Here is a 17499-nt window from a genome sequence, read left to right on the forward strand (position 1 = left end):
TTTTCCTATAGAAAAGTTCATCAGAGATGACTTTCCCTATAAAAAGGTTCATCCGGAATGACTTTTCCTATAGAAAAGTTCATCTGGGATGACATTTCCTATAAAAAAGTTCATCCGGGATGACTTTTCCTATTGAAAAGTTCATCCGGGATGACTTTTCCTATTGAAAAGTTCATGCGGGATGACTTTTCCTATAGAAAAGTTCATCCGGGATGACTTTTCTTATAAAAAAGTTCATCCGGAATGACTTTTCCTATTGAAAAGTTCATGCGGGTTGACTTTTCCTATAGAAAAGTTCATCCGGGATGACTTTTCCTATAAAAAAGTTCATCCGGTATGACTTTTCCTATAGAAAAGTTCATCTGGCATGACTTTTCCTATAGAAAAGTTCATCCGGGATGACTTTTCCTATAGAAAAGTTCATCCGGAATTACCTTTTTTCCTTTTTTTCCTTTAGAAAAGTTCATCCGGGATGACTTTTCCTATAGAAAAGTTCATCCGGGATGACTTTTCTCATGAAAAAGTTCATCGGGAGATGACTATTCCTATAGAAAAGTTCATCGGATAAACTTGATCTATGAACTTTTCCGTACGAAAAATCTATAAGAAAAGTAATCCTGGATGAACTTTTCTATAAGAAAATTGATCCTGGATGAACTTTTCTATAGGAAAAGTCATCCTGGATGAACTTTTCTATAGGAAAAGTCATCCTGGATGAACTTTTCTATAGGAAAGGTCATCCTGGATGAACTTTTCTATAAGAAAAGTCATCCTGGATGAACTTTTCTATAAGAAAAGTCATCCTGGATGAACTTTTCTATAAGAAAAGTCATCCTGGATGAACTTTTCTATAAGAAAAGTCATCCTGGATGAACTTTTCTATAAGAAAAGTCATCCTGGATGAACTTTTCTATAAGAAAGTTCATCTTGGATGAACTTTTCTATCAGAAGGTTCATCCGGTATGACTTTTCCTATAGAAAAGTTCATCCGGTATGACTTTTCCTATAGAAAAGTTCATTCGGCATGAATTTTCCTAGGGAAAAGTTCATCCGGGATGACTTTTCCTATGGAAAAGTTCATCCGGGATGACTTTTCCTATGGAAAAGTTCATCCGGGATGACTTTTCCTATGGAAAAGTTCATCCGGGATGACTTTTCCTATGGAAAAGTTCATCCGGGATGACTTTTGACTTTTTTGACAGGGAAATAGTGTGACATTAATTTGTAAAGAAGAGCAGTCATCTGGAAGGCAGACAAGAAAAAAACATTTCTGTTATGTGTTCTATTAGGCAGGGTTAACCTCGTGGGGGGTTTGCCAAACACAAAGTGGTCCGAAAAATCCACCAGAGACGCATTTTCCCACAGAAAAATCCATCGAAGTGATAACTTTTCTTACCGGAAAATTCGTCGGAGATGAATTTTCTAATTCTCTTATAGAAAAGTTCATCCAAGATGATCTTTCTTATAGAAAAGTTCATCCAAGACGGATGAATTTTCTAATAGAAAAGTTAATCCAGAATGAATTTTGTTGTAAAATGACTTGATGACTTTTCTTATAGAAAAGTTAATCCAGGATAACTTTTTTATAGAAAAAATCATCCATGATAACTTTTCTTATAGAAAAGTTCATCCGGAATGATATTTGTTATAGAGAAGTTCATCCGGAATAATATTTGATATAGAAAAGTTCATTTGGGACAACGTTTCCCATACAAAAGTTCAGAATGACTTTTCCTATATAAAAGTTCATGCGGGATATATTTTGCAATAGAAGAGTATATCCGGTATGACTTTTTCTCCTTCGAAGAGTTCATCCGGGTGACTTTTCTTTTAAGACATCATCGAAAAATGACTTTTCCTATGAAAAAGTTTATCGAGAGATAACTTCCCATATGCAAAAGTTCATAGGAGATGACATTTCCTTTAAAAAATGTCATCCGGGATAACTTTTATTATAGAAAAGTTCATTCGGTATTACTTCTCCTAAAGAACATCTATCATGAATTTTCCTACAGAAAAGTCTATCGATCATAAATTTTTCTAACAGAAAATATGGCTTTTCCTAAAGAAAAGTTCATAGATGATAACCTTTCCTAATGAAAAGTTCATAGATGATAATTTTTCCTAATTATCGATGATGACTTTTCTTTAGAGAAGCTCATACTGGATGAAATTTTCTGAGAGAAATGTTCATAGATAATGAATTTTCCTTCAGAAAATTGTATCGATGAACAATTTTCCTACAGAAAAAGTTCATCGATGATGACTTTTGTTATAAAAAAGTTCATCCATGATAATTTTCCTAATGAAAAATTCATCGATGAAGAATTTTTCTACAGAAAAGTTAATCGATCATGGATTTTTCATACAGAAAACTTCATAGATCTAGTTCACCCGATAAAGTTTTCTATAAGAATAGTAATCTCCCAATGAACTTTTTCATGAGAAAAGTCATCTGGAATGAACTTTTCTATGGGAAAAGTCATACCGGATGAACTTTTCTGTAAGGAAGATCTTGCTAGACAAATCTTTCTGTAGGAAAAGTCCAAATCTGTATCATTTCTATAGGAAAAAGCATCATCAATGAAATTTATTATCGGAATAGTCATCTCCGATGAGCTTTACTTACAAAAGGAAAAAATCATATCCGACGAACCTTTATATGAGAAAAAAATAGTCCCGATGATTTTATGAAATTTTCTATTGGAATAGTCATCCCGGATGAACTTTTCTATAGGAAAACTCATCCTGGATGAACTTTTCAAGAGGAAAAGTCATCCCGGAGGAACTTTTCTATAGAAAAACTCATCCCGGATGAACTTTTCTTAGGAATAGTAGTCTCCCGATGAACTTTTTCATGAGAATGTTCTTATAGAAAAGTTCATCCAGGTTGACTTTTCGTATTGATGGATGAACTTTTCTATAAGAAAAGTCATCCTGGATGAACTTTTCTATAAGAAGTCATACTGGATTAACTTTTCTATAAGAAAAGTCATCTAGTCATTTTACAACAAAATTCATTCTGGATTAACTTTTCTATAAGAAAATTCATCCGTCTTGGATGAACTTTTCTATAAGAAAGATCATCTTGGATGAACTTTTCTATAAGAGAATTAGAAAATTCATCTCCGACGAATTTTCCGGTAAGAAAAGTTATCACTTCGATGGATTTTTCTGTGGGAAAATGCGTTTCTGGTGGATTTTTCGGACCACTTTGTGTTTGGCAAACCCCCCACGAGGTTAACCCTGCCTAATAGAACACATAACAGAAATGTTTTTTTCTTGTCTGCCTTCCAGATGACTGCTCTTCTTTACAAATTAATGTCACACTATTTCCCTGTTGGTTTTTCTCCTCTATATCTCTCTCTTCTTGTTACACCTGAAATGACATTAAACGGTTATGTTTTTTGTAGAAATTCTGCTGCTATTTAAGTGTTTAATTTAAGGTTTTATTTTTATTCTTCCTCATTGGTTGCTTTGCTTGTTGGCCTTTTTTACACGAATTCTCTATCATTTTCGTCTGTTTACTTCCTCTGACTGACTGAGTGACAGTATAATGAAATTTTTTTGTAGGTGAGTTTATTCAATTTTTTGTACAGTGGCTGCTGACGAAGAAGAAGACACAAATAAGATTAATCTTTTTAAAGATGTGGGTCACATATTTTTTTCTTACTTATCCATCAAAAAAGCACAATTTCAGAATTTCATGGCAAATTGGGTCTTTCTTTTGTTCTCAAGTACACATATGAACATGAAGAAGAGATAAAATGAGTCATGGAGGTTACAAAGAGAGAAGTTTGTTGACTTTGTGTGAAGTGTTAGTTTTTTTATGGCAGTTACACGACAATTTTGGAAATTTAAATGGATTTTTAAAATTTTATTACAAAATGTAATTCGTGACGCACGTTCTACAAACTTTTTCCCTTTGACTCACTCACCCACCACGCTTAGTGGCCATTAATAATTTTGTTAAGCTTTAAAACCAAAAATGAAAAAATCAATCAATTTTGAAATCAACCAGCCAGTCAGCGAGCGTTTTTCATACCTATTTTAGATTTCTAATTTTTTTCATTGCATTCACGTTGAAGGCGAAAAAGATACAACACCAATCATATGTAACAACATGACTATGCAGCTTTGTTATAACAATACATATGTACATACATATGTATATAGGTACATGCACATGTACATATGTAACAACTATTCAGTCATTAAATAAGGTGCTTGTAGGCTTGTTTGCAATACAAGTTGTTCATTCGTTCAGCACTTCAAAAGAAAAAAACGTCATTTGACATAAAAAAATAAATCATGAAGAAATGAAAGTTTGAGCAAAATATTTTAAATTTGTTGTTATTGCTGGCCATACAATGAAGGAGTTATTGGTGGTATGGCAATGAAAACCTGATGTTCTCCAATAAAAAGTCCAGTGGTCTGCTATACTCAAAGCCATAAGGCCTTCTTTAAGAAGACAAAGGGTCTTCTTGTGCAAGAAACCCACTTGGTCTTCTTTTATAAAGCTTGGCCTTCTAATAAAAGCACAAAATGCACAAAATACCTTTATTGCAAGTTCTATTGGTCTCCCTTCTATCCGCTAGAAAGTGTTGTATGGCTTTTAAAGTGTTAATTAATTTGTTTGATTGGCCTTAATTACCACAGATAAGTTGCTGTTGATGATTGGCTAGCTTGCTGTCTGTTCGTTCCGAGATCTGTGGTTTTTGCCATTTTGCCCATATTTGTCAATATTTGTGTTGGCAAGCTGGCAGATCATAATCTTTATAGACATTCAGATATTTCTATGTATGTATGAAATTTGAAAGCTAAGCAAAATTCCAAGAAATTTGCAACTACGCGACGAGACAAGAGAAGTTTTCATTTTACAGTTCTTGCTGTTGTCGGCTGATATGATTCTTTTGTCCGTTAGAGATTATTTGACACTGCCCTCCGAATGAAGTCGTCTCATGAAGTTGTATAAACGAACGGAAAATAGAAAACATGACAAAACAAAAATATCTATAAAAAACACCGTCCAGCTGTCATGAGATGCAAGAATGCGTCATTGGTGATTTTTTTTTTTTACAGATATTTTATTCTTCTCTACTCTTTGTTCATTGACAAAAGATATGGAACAAAGTAAACTGGGTGCAATTTTGAATTTGAAGACAGTGACTCAAAAAGTTGTTCAGTTGTTTTTTTCTTTAATAGAAAAGTTCATTCAGAATGAACAATTCATTAAAGATTAAGTTTCTTATAAAAAATTTCATCTTTGATGTCTTTTCCTATAGAAAAAAATTATTCGCAATGAATTTTCCTACAGAAATTGTACCGAAGTTAAGTTTAAAAGAGTAAATTTTTGCCACAGAAAAGTTAATCAGAGATAACCCTTCCCATAGGAAAGTTCATCGTAGATGACTTTTGCTATAGAAAAGTACATCGTAGATTACTTTTCCTATAGAAAAGTTCGTCGAAATTGACTTTTCCTATAGAAAAGTTCATCGGAGATGATTTTTGGCAAAACAAATGTTTATCGTACAAGACTTTTCGTATTAAAAAGTTCATCGGAGATGATTTTTGGTAAAGAAAATTTTATCGTAGATGACTTTTCGACTTTTTGTACTTTTCGTATAGAAAAGTTCACCGTTGATGACTTTTCCTATAGAAAAATTCATCGGTGATGACTTTTCCTATAGAAAAGTTCATCGGAGATGACTTTTCCTATAGAAAAGTTCACCGTTGACGACTTTTCCTATAGAAAAGTTCATCGGAGATGACGTTTCGTATAGAAAAGTTCATCGGTGATGACATTTCTTACAGAAAAGTTCATCGGTGATGACTTTTCGTATAGAAAAGTTCATCGGTGATGACTTTTCGTACGGAAAAGTTCATCGGTGATGACTTTTCGTACGGAAAAGTTCATCGGTGATGACTTTTCGTACGGAAAAGTTCATCGGTGATGACTTTTCGTATAGAAAAGTTCATCGGTGATGACTTTTCGTATAGAAAAGTTCATCGGTGATGACTTTTCGTATAGAAAAGTTCATCGGTGATGACTTTTCCTATAGAAAAGTTTATCGGAGATGGCTTTTCCTATAGAAATGTTCATCGGAGATGACTTTTCCTATAGAAAAGTTCATCGGTGATGACGTTTCCTATCGAAAAGTTCACCGGTGATGACTTTTCGTATAGAAAAGTTCATCGGAGATGGCTTTTCCTATAGAAAAGTTCATCGGAGATGACTTTTCCTATAGAAAAGTTCATCGGAGATGACTTTTCCTATAGAAAAGTTCATCGGAGATGACTTTACCTATAGAAAAGTTCATCGGAGATGACTTTTCCTATAGAAAAGTTCATCGGAGATGACTTTTCCTATAGAAAAGTTCATCGGAGATGACTTTTCCTATAGAAAAGTTCATCGGTGATGACTTTTCGTATAGAAAAGTTCATCGGAGATGACTTTTCGTATAGAAAAGTTCATCGTAGGTGACTTTTCGTATAGAAAAGTTCATCGTAGGTGACTTTTCGTATAGAAAAGTTCATCATAGATGATTTTTTGGACAGAAAAGTTCAACGTAGATGACTTTTCGTATAGGAAAGTTCATCGCAAATGACATTTCGTATAGAAAAGTTCATCGTAGATGACTTTTCGTATAGAAAAATTCATCGTAGATGACTTTTCGTATAGAAAAATTCATCGTAGATGACTTTTCGTATAGAAAAATTCATCGTAGATGACTTTTCGTATAGAAAAGTTCATCGTTTTTTATCATCATTTTTCATCGTAGATGACTTTTCGTTTTCATCGTAGATGACTTTTCCTATAGAAAAGTTCATCGTAGATGACTTTTCCTATAGAAAAGTTCATCGTAGATGACTTTTCCTATAGAAAAGTTCATCGTAGATTACTTTTCCTATAGAAAAGTTCGTCGAAATTGAATTTTCCTATAGAAAAGTTCATCGGAGATGAATTTTGGTAAAGAAAATTTTTTCGTATAGAAGAGATCATTGTAAATGACTTTTCGTTTAGAAAAGTTCATCGTAGATGACTTTTCGTATAGAAAAGATCATCGTAAATGACTTTTCTTATAGAAAATTTCAACGTAGATGACTTTTCGTATAGAAAAGTTCATCGTAGATGACTTTTCCTATAGAAAAGTTCATCGTAGATGACTTTTCCTATAGAAAAGTTCATCGTAGATGACTTTTCCTATAGAAAAGTTCATCGTAGATGACTTTTCGTATAGAAAAGTTCATCATTGATGACTTTTCGTATAGAAGAGATCATCGTAAAAGACTTTTCTAATAGAAAAGTTCATCGGTGATGAATTTTCTTACAGAAAAGTTCATCGTAGATGACTTTTCGTTCATCGGTGATGACTTTTCGTATAGAAAAGTTCATCGGTGATGACTTTTCGTAAAGAAAAGTTCATCGGTGATGACTTTTCGTACAGAAAAGTTCATCGGTGATGACTTTTCGTACAGAAAAGTTCATCGGTGATGACTTTTCGTATAGAAAAGTTCATCGGTGATGACTTTTCGTATAGAAAAGTTCATCGGTGATGACTTTTCGTATAGAAAAGTTCATCGGTGATGACTTTTCGTATAGAAAAGTTCATCGGTGATGACTTTTCGTATAGAAAAGTTCATCAGTGATGACTTTTCGTATAGAAAAGTTCATCAGTGATGACTTTTCGTATAGAAAAGTTCATCAGTGATGACTTTTCGTATAGAAAAGTTCATCAGTGATGACTTTTCGTATAGAAAAGTTCATCAGTGATGACTTTTCGTATAGAAAAGTTCATCAGTGATGACTTTTGGTATACAAAAGTTCATCAGTTATGACTTTTCGTATACAAAAGTTCATCGGTGATGACTTATCGTATAGAATAGTTCATCGGTGATGACGTTTCTTACAGAGAAGTTCATCGGTGATGACTTTTCCTATAGAAAAGTTCATCGGTGATGACTTTTCGTATAGAAAAGTTCATCGGTGATGACTTTTCGTATAGAAAAGTTCATCGGTGATGACTTTTCGTATAGAAAAGTTCATCGGTGATGACTTTTCGTATAGAAAAGTTCATCGGTGATGACTTTTCGTATAGAAAAGTTCATCGGAGGAGACTTTTCGTATAGAAAAGTTCATCGGTGATGACGTTTCTTACAGAAAAGTTCATCGGTGATGACTTTTCCTATAGAAAAGTTTATCGCCGATGACGTTTCCTATAGAAAAGTTCATCGGTGATGACGTTTCCTATAGAAAAGTTCATCGGTGATGACTTTTCGTATAGAAAAGTTCATCGGTGATGACTTTTCATATAGAAAAGTTCATCGGTGATGACTTTTCGTATAGAAAAGTTCATCGTAGATGGCTTTTCGTATAGAAAAGTTCATCGTAGATGGCTTTTCTTATAGAAAAGTTTATCGTAGATGACTTTTCTTATAGAAAAGTTCATCGGTGATAACTTTTCCTCTAGAAAAGTTCATCGGTGATGACTTTTCCTCTAGAAAAGTTCATCGGTGATGACTTTTCGTATAGGAAAGTTCATCGGTGATGACTTTTCCTCTAGAAAAGTTCATCGGTGATGACTTTTCGTATAGAAAAGTTCATCGGTGATGACTTTTCCTATAGAAAAGTTCATCGGAGGAGACTTTTCCTATAGAAAAGTTCATCGGAGGAGACTTTTCCTATAGAGGAGACTTTTGTATAGAAAAGTTTATCGGTGATGACTTTTCGTATAGAAAAGTTCATCGGAGATGACGTTTCCTATAGAAAAGTTAATCGGAGATGACTTTTCCTATAGAAAAGTTAATCGGAGATGACTTTTCCTATAGAAAAGTTCATCGGAGATGACTTTTCCTATAGAAAAGTTCATCGGAGATGACTTTTCCTATAGAAAAGTTCATCAGAGATGTCTTTTCCTATAGAAAAGTTCATCGGAGATGTCTTTTCCTATAGAAAAGTTCATCGGAGATGTCTTTTCCTATAGAAAAGTTCATCGGTGATGACTTTTCGTATAGAAAAGTTCATCGGTGATGACTTTTCGTATAGAAAAGTTCATCGGTGATGACTTTTCGTAGAGAAATTTCATCGGTGATGACTTTTCCTATAGAAAAGTTCATCGGAGATGACTTTTCCTATAGAAAAGTTCATCGGAGATGACTTTTCCTATAGAAAAGTTCATCGGAGATGACTTTTCCTATAGAAAAGTTCATCGGAGATGACTTTTCCTATAGAAAAGTTCATCGGAGATGACTTTTCCTATAGAAAAGTTCATCGGAGATGACTTTTCCTATAGAAAAGTTCATCGGAGATGACTTTTCCTATAGAAAAGTTCATCGGAGATGACTTTTCCTATAGAAAAGTTCATCGGAGATGACTTTTCCTATAGAAAAGTTCATCGGAGATGACTTTTCCTATAGAAAAGTTCATCGGAGATGACTTTTCCTATAGAAAAGTTCATCGGAGATGACTTTTCCTATAGAAAAGTTCATCGGAGATGACTTTTCCTATAGAAAAGTTCATCGGAGATGACTTTTCCTATAGAAAAGTTCATCGGAGATGACTTTTCCTATAGAAAAGTTCATCGGAGATGACTTTTCCTATAGAAAAGTTCATCGGAGATGACTTTTCCTATAGAAAAGTTCATCGGAGATGACTTTTCCTATAGAAAAGTTCATCGGAGATGACTTTTCCTATAGAAAAGTTCATTGGAGATGACTTTTCCTATAGAAAAGTTCATCGGAGATGACTTTTCCTATGGAAGAGTACATCGATTATTAATTTTTCTATAGAAGACTTCATCGGAGGTGAATTTTCCTATAGAATTCGTCATCGGAGATAAATTTTTCGACAGAAGAGTTCATCGGAAATTAATTTTTCTATAGAAGAGTTCATTTGACGGTAATTTTAATATAGACGTGTTCGTCGGAGATGAATTTTTCCAAAGAAGGATTCATAGAAGATGATTTTTTTTTTGGAATAGTTCATCGTTGATGAATTCTTTTAGAATTGTTCATCGGACATGAATGTTTCTATACAAATGTTCATCGGAGATAAATTTTCCCTTAGAATTGTTTATGGAAGAGTTTTTCGAAGAAGCATTTTTCTATAGAAGAGTTCATCGGAGATAAATTTTTCTATAGAAGATATCATTGGATATGATTTTTTCTTCAGAGGACTTCATCTGAAATGAATTGTTCTATAGAAGACTTTATCGGATATACATTTTTCTATAGAAAAGTTCATAGGAGATGAATTGTTATACAGGCAAATTGTTCTATGGGAGAGGTTATCCGAGGTCAATTTTTCTATAGAAGAGTTCATCGGAGATGAATTTTTCTACGTAGCCTTAATCGGGGATGATTTTTTATGAAAAAGTTTATGCCGGATGAACTTTTTTAATTTCTTCTAAAGAGAAATTCATCGGGGATGAATTTTCTGATAGAAGAAGTTGTCCATTATAACTTTTCCTATCGAGAAGCTGATCCGTGATGTATAGTCTATCGGAAAAGTTCAATCTGAATGACATTTCCTTTGAAAAAGTTCATCCGGGATCACTTAATTGAACCATAATCGGAAATGACTGTTTTTATAGAAAACATCATCGGAGGTGAATTTTCCATTAGAAAAGTTTATCCGAAGTGAATTTTTTCTTTCGAAGAGTTCATCCGGAGTAAACTTTCCTTTAGAAAGTTCATCGGGGATGTGTTTTCTTTAGTAACGATGATCGGAATGACTTTTCTTATAAAAAGTTGACATTTTTATTTCGTTGTTTTGTCTGCACTATCCCACTGTGCACTTTTAATTTACTCCCTCGCATTGCATTTGTTGTTAGTAGAGAACAGCAGCAAAGTTTCGCATTCCATGCTTTCAATTTCACTGTTTTTTTGTCTGTTTAGAATGACGAACGAAGAAAAAAAAGTATTGAATCAGCATAAACGGTGGAGGCAAACAAAAGCCAAAAACAATAACCTACGACTATTATTTGCTGCTTATGCATTCATCGTTAAGTCCCACTGCACAGCTGGGCCATTCAAAACAGAAAAATAAATTATTCATTCTTCTGTTTGGCAAAGGTCAATCACGGATCAGCGGAGCAGCAACAAAAACACACCCAAACAACAAATCATTAATTAAAAAATTCCAATTTTAATTTCGCCTTTGGTGGTGTTTGGTTAAAGGACAGCAGGACACATGCAAAGTGGAAGTTATGTTCAACAAAAACCATAACCAATCCCTTAGAAATTCTTTTTTATTTTTCTTCCTCTGCTTCATAATAATGATTACATTTCTACATAAAATTAATTAGAAGTCAAATTGATGATGGTAGCAGAAGACGTGGGGGTAGCCAAGCTACACATGTCTTTCAAACAGAAAATTATTCTTAGCAGAAAAAAATAATAATCATAATAATGCTAAGTGCGGAACAGTCGGTGCGTATAAATGCTAAAATTAAAATACAAAGTTTAGTAGCACTTGTGCTTGCTTGCTGTTCCGTCCGTCCCTGCATCCTATTACATGGCGTATTGAGTTAATTAACTCCTCCCACAACCACGCAACACTACACACATCCACATGTAGGTATATCATTCATTTTGCGGATCGTACTGTACCACTTCCACTTTCAATACCAACCATAACCATACCCATATTTGTTATTGCCATTTTAACCATTAATTTTTATGGTTTTGGCTATACATCAGCGTATCCTCCGCTCACCCACTCACCTCTCACAACTCATTTGAATGTGATTAAATGCTTGACAATACCATCACCTCAGGTATTGGATGCGTCCATTATATTTATTGCCACTTCTTCTTCTTCTTCTTCTGCTTCTTCTTTGGGTGTTTTGTTTCTGTTTACTTTCCTGTGGGATGTGTGTATTATAAAGTAGATTCATTTTCTTTACCTAACCTCCTTTCTGAGTTAGTTGGCGTGCTTGCTGTCCCAAGAGCTCACTAATGTTTACATTAAGAGGTAGCATAAATAGCCTTTCAGATTAATGTCCTGTCATCATCAGCAAAACAAATCATGTGAAAGTAAAAAGGATTTTTATGGACATTTTGTGGTTGTTTTTCTTTTCACTCATGATAATTGAAGATTTGCGTTAATGGAAAATGAACGCGCACACATAATGAAGGTCATAAATTAATTATAATTAGCTAATAATTATCATTTGCTAATTATTCCTTCTAAAGGACAAGTTAAAAAATTTTCATTTTTAGGCGCCTAAAAGTATGCATCACACATTCCCCACATCGAGCATATTGAATGGCCACAAAGAGCTGTGATCAACTGTTCGATAACTTTTGAACTTTTCTATAGGAAAAATCATCTCCGTTGAACTTTTCTATACGAAAAGTCATCTCCGATGAACTTTTCTATAGGAAAAGTCATCTCCGATGAACTTTTCTATAGGAAAAGTCATCTACGATGAACTTTTCTAAAGGAAAAGTCATCTACGATGAACTTTTCTATAGGAAAAGTCATCTACGATGAACGTTTCTATAGGAAAAGTCATCTACGATGAACTTTTCTATAGGAAAAGTCATCTACGATGAACTTTTCTATAGGAAAAGTCATCTACGATGAACTTTTCTATACGAAAAGTCATCTACGATGAACATTTCTATACGAAAAGTCATCTACCATGAACTTTTCTATACGAAAAGTCATCTACGATGAACTTTTCGAAAAGTCATCAACGAAGAACTTTTCTATACGAAAAGTCATCAACGAAGAACTTTTCTATACGAAAAGTCATCTACGATGAACTTTTCTATACGAAAAGTCATCTACGATGAACTTTTCTATACGAAAAGCCATCTACGATGAACTTTTCTATACGAAAAGCCATCTACGATGAACTTTTCTATACGAAAAGTCATCTACGATGAACTTTTCTATACGAAAAGTCATCTACGATGAACTTTTCTATACGAAAAGTCATCTACGATGAATTTTTCTATACGAAAAGTCATCTACGATGAACTTTTCTATACGAAAAGTCATCTACGATGAACTTTTCTATACGAAAAGTCATCTACGATGAACTTTTCTATACGAAAAGTCATCTACGATGAACTTTTCTATACGAAAAGTCATCTACGATGAACTTTTCTATACGAAAAGTCATCTACGATGAACTTTTCTATACGAAAAGTCATCTACGATGAACTTTTCTATACGAAAAGTCATCTACGATGAACTTTTCTATACGAAAAGTCATCTACGATGAACTTTTCTATACGAAAAGTCATCTACGATGAACTTTTCTATACGAAAAGTCATCTACGATGAACTTTTCTATACGAAAAGTCATCTACGATGAACTTTTCTATACGAAAAGTCATCTACGATGAACTTTTCTATACGAAAAGTCATCTACGATGAACTTTTCTATACGAAAAGTCATCTACGATGAACTTTTCTATACGAAAAGTCATCTACGATGAACTTTTCTATACGACAAGTCAACTCTCCTATACGAAAAGCCATCACCGATGAACTTTTCTATACGAAAAGTCATCACCGATAAACTTTTTTATACGAAAAGTCATCACCGATGAACTTTTCTATAGGAAAAGTTTTCTATATTAAAAGTCATCACCGATGAACTTTTCTATAGAAAAAGTCATCACCGATGAACTTTTCTATAGAAAATGTCATCGACGATGAACTTTTCTATAGAAAAAGTTATCGCCGATGAACTTTGCTATAGAAAAAGTCTTCGCCGATGAACTTTTCTATAGAAAAAGTCATCGCCGATGAACTTTTCTATAGAAAAAGTAATCGTCGATTAACTTTTCTATACGTAAAGTCATCACCGATGAACTTTCCGTTTTCCAGTAGAAATGCCATAGAAAAGGTGATTTGATCATTTACACTCTTCTGTGTACCCATTTTGATTCTTCTCTTGGCATTTCCTCCGCCCCAAGATGATTGCGATAATTGCGTTTTGTACAATTATTTGTAGCGGAAATGTATTTCCTTTCCCTTAAGGCATATTGGAGGAATAGACGAGGAACAACAACAACGACAAAACCGACAGCGGCAGCAATAAAATCTCAATAATAGTTAAAAGTCAAACAATCATCTGTCCATGTCAATTTCAATACCATAAAAACACACCGACACACGCACAATTAATTATCAAACCAGCATAGCCAGGCTGAGGCATTCGAAACAAGTCTCCAGTTAACAATTAGACCTTTTGGTGATTGGAGTGCCGGCCAACGACTTCAGCATCCAATAAATCATTGACTTTGATTTAAAAACCAAACCACAACCCTTATAGTTTAAAAGTAACAATGGAAAACTGAAATATTAATAATTTGAAAGCATAGAAAAATATTCTACGGAAACAACACATGGACCTACAGTATGAGTCAACAACTGGAAACAACAAATAATTACACAGGTGGTTAGATTTTTTTATTTGTTAAAACTATTCAAAGAACAATAACGTGTGTAGAAAACAAAAGAAACAAGTAAATAAGAAGAATGATACATTTGCGAACACGATTCATATAAAGTAACCAGAAGTAGTGGTTGAGAAAATAGTGGGGTAGGTCAAGAAGTTGGAGAAATACAAGAGTTCAACGGAGTTGACGGATTTCATAGAGATGATAATCGGCAATGATTACACATATGAAAAAGCTCATCGTTGCTGAATTTTCATATAGAAAAGTTCATTCGGGATGATTTATCTACAGAAAAGGAACATTCGGGATGAATAGAAAAGTTCATCGGATATGACTTTTCCTATAGAAAAGTTTATCGGTGATTACTTTCCATAAAAGAATTCATCGGAGATGACTTTTCATACAGAGAAGTTCATCGGACAAAACTTTCTTTCAGAGAAAGTCATCAAAGATTACTATTCCTATATAAAAGTTCATCGGAGAAGACTCTTCCTATGAAACGTTTATCGTAGATGACTTTTCCTATAAAAAAGGCCACTGGAGATGACTTTTCCTATAGAAAAGTTAATCGTATATGACTTTTCCTAGAGAAAAGTTCATCGGAGATGACTTTTCGTATAAAAAAGTTCATCGGTGATGACTTTTCCTAGAGAAAAGTTCATCGGAGATGACTTTTCGTATAAAAAAGTTCATCGGTGATGACTTTTCTTATAGAAAAGTTCATCGGTGATGACTTTTCTTATAGAAAAGTTCATCGGTGATGACTTTTCCTACAGAAAAGTTCATCGGTGATGACTTTTCCTACAGAAAAGTTCATCGGTGATGACTTTCCGTATAGAAAAGTTCATCGGTCATGACTTTTCCTATAGAAAAGTTTATCGGTGATTACTTTCCCATAAAAGAATTCATCGGAGATGACTTTTCATACAGAGAAGTTCATTGGACAAAACTTTCTTTCAGAGAAAGTCATCAAAGATTACTATTCCTATATAAAAGTTCATCGGAGAAGACTCTTCCTATGAAACGTTTATCGTAGATGACTTTTCCTATAAAAAAGGCCACTGGAGATGACTTTTCCTATAGAAAAGTTAATCGTATATGACTTTTCCTAGAGAAAAGTTCATCGGAGATGACTTTTCGTATAAAAAAGTTCATCGGTGATGACTTTTCTTATAGAAAAGTTCATCAGAGATGACGTTTCCTATAAAAAGTTCATTGGAGATGACTTTTCCTATAGAAAAGTTCATTGAAGATGACTTATACTATAGAAAAGTTCATCGGAGGTGACTTTTCCTATAGAAAAGTTAATCGTAGATGACTTTTCCTAGAGAAAAGTTCCTCGGAGATGACTTTTCGTATAAAAAAGTTCATCGGTGATGACTTTTCCTACAGAAAAGTTCATCGGTGATGACTTTTCCTACAGAAAAGTTCATCGGTGATGACTTTTCGTATAGAAAAGTTCATCGTAGATGACTTTTCGTATAGAAAAGTTCATCGTAGATGACTTTTCGTATAGAAAAGTTCATCGTAGATGACTTTTCGTATAGAAAAGTTCATCGTAGATGACTTTTCGTATAGAAAAGTTCATCGTAGATGACTTTTCGTATAGAAAAGTTCATCGTAGATGACTTTTCGTATAGAAAAGTTCATCGTAGATGACTTTAATTACGTCGTATAGAAAAGTTCATCGTAGATGACTTTTCGTATAGAAAAGTTCATCGTAGATGACTTTTCGTATAGAAAAGTTCATCGTAGATGACTTTTCGTATAGAAAAGTTCATCGTAGATGACTTTTCGTATAGAAAAGTTCATCGTAGATGACTTTTCGTATAGAAAAGTTCATCGTAGATGACTTTTCGTATAGAAAAGTTCATCGTAGATGACTTTAATTACGTCGTATAGAAAAGTTCATCGTAGATGACTTTTCGTATAGAACAGTTCATCGTAGATGACTTTTCGTATAGAACAGTTCATCGTAGATGACTTTTCGTATAGAACAGTTCATCGTAGATGACTTTTCGTATAGAAAAGTTCATCGTAGATGACTTTTCGTATAGAAAAGTTCATCGTAGATGACTTTTCGTATAGAAAAGTTCATCGTAGATGACTTTTCGTATAGAAAAGTTCATCGTAGATGACTTTTCGTATAGAAAAGTTCATCGTAGATGACTTTTCGTATAGAAAAGTTCATCGTAGATGACTTTTCGTATAGAAAAGTTCATCGTAGATGACTTTTCGTATAGAAAAGTTCATCGTAGATGACTTTTCGTATAGAAAAGTTCATCGTAGATGACTTTTCGTATAGAAAAGTTCATCGTAGATGACTTTTCGTATAGAATAGTTCATCGGTGATGAGTTTTCCTATAGAAAGTTCATCGGTGATGACTTTTCGTATAGAAAAGTTCATCGGTGATGACTTTTCGTATAGAAAAGTTCATCGGTGATGACTTTTCGTATAGAAAAGTTCATCGGTGATGACTTTTCGTATAGAAAAGTTCATCGGTGATGACTTTTCGTATAGAAAAGTTCATCGGTGATGACTTTTCGTATAGAAAAGTTCATCGGTGATGACTTTTCGTATAGAAAAGTTCATCGGTGATGACTTTTCGTATAGAAAAGTTCATCGGTGATGACTTTTCGTATAGAAAAGTTCATCGGTGATGACTTTTCGTATAGAAAAGTTCATCGGTGATGACTTTTCGTATAGAAAAGTTCATCGGTGATGACTTTTCGTATAGAAAAGTTCATCGGTGATGACTTTTCGTATAGAAAAGTTCATCGGTGATGACTTTTCGTATAGAAAAGTTCATCGGTGATGACTTTTCGTATAGAAAAGTTCATCGGTGATGACTTTTCGTATAGAAAAGTTCATCGGCGATGACTTTTCGTATAGAAAAGTTCATCGGCGATGACTTTTCGTATAGAAAAGTTCATCGGCGATGACTTTTCATATAGAAAAGTTCATCGGTGATGACTTTTCGTATAGAAAAGTTTATAGCGGTGATGACTTTTCGTATAGAAAAGTTTATAGCGGTGATGACTTTTCGTATACAAAAGTTCATCGGTGATGACTTTTCG

At 33.9% G+C, this 17499-nt stretch overlaps 1 protein-coding gene across 14 annotated transcripts in view; it reads left to right on the forward strand.

Moving 5' to 3' along the window:
- promL (prominin-like) overlaps positions 1–17499 on the forward strand; it is a 119270-nt gene that overhangs the window by 26129 nt on the left and 75642 nt on the right. Inside the window, exon 1 of one of the 14 annotated variants that reach the window (XM_073983256.1) lies at positions 14193–14417. The exons of the other annotated variants lie outside the window; for them this stretch is intronic. The gene's annotated coding sequence lies outside the window, so the exon portion shown is untranslated. Of the gene's footprint in view, positions 1–14192; positions 14418–17499 lie in introns of those variants that run through there. 14 annotated transcript variants of the gene reach the window in all.

The sequence above is a fragment of the Musca autumnalis genome, unplaced genomic scaffold (genome assembly GCF_047663935.1).
Source record: "Musca autumnalis isolate F117 unplaced genomic scaffold, ASM4766393v1 scaffold_4, whole genome shotgun sequence".
NCBI lineage: Eukaryota > Metazoa > Arthropoda > Insecta > Diptera > Muscidae > Musca > Musca autumnalis.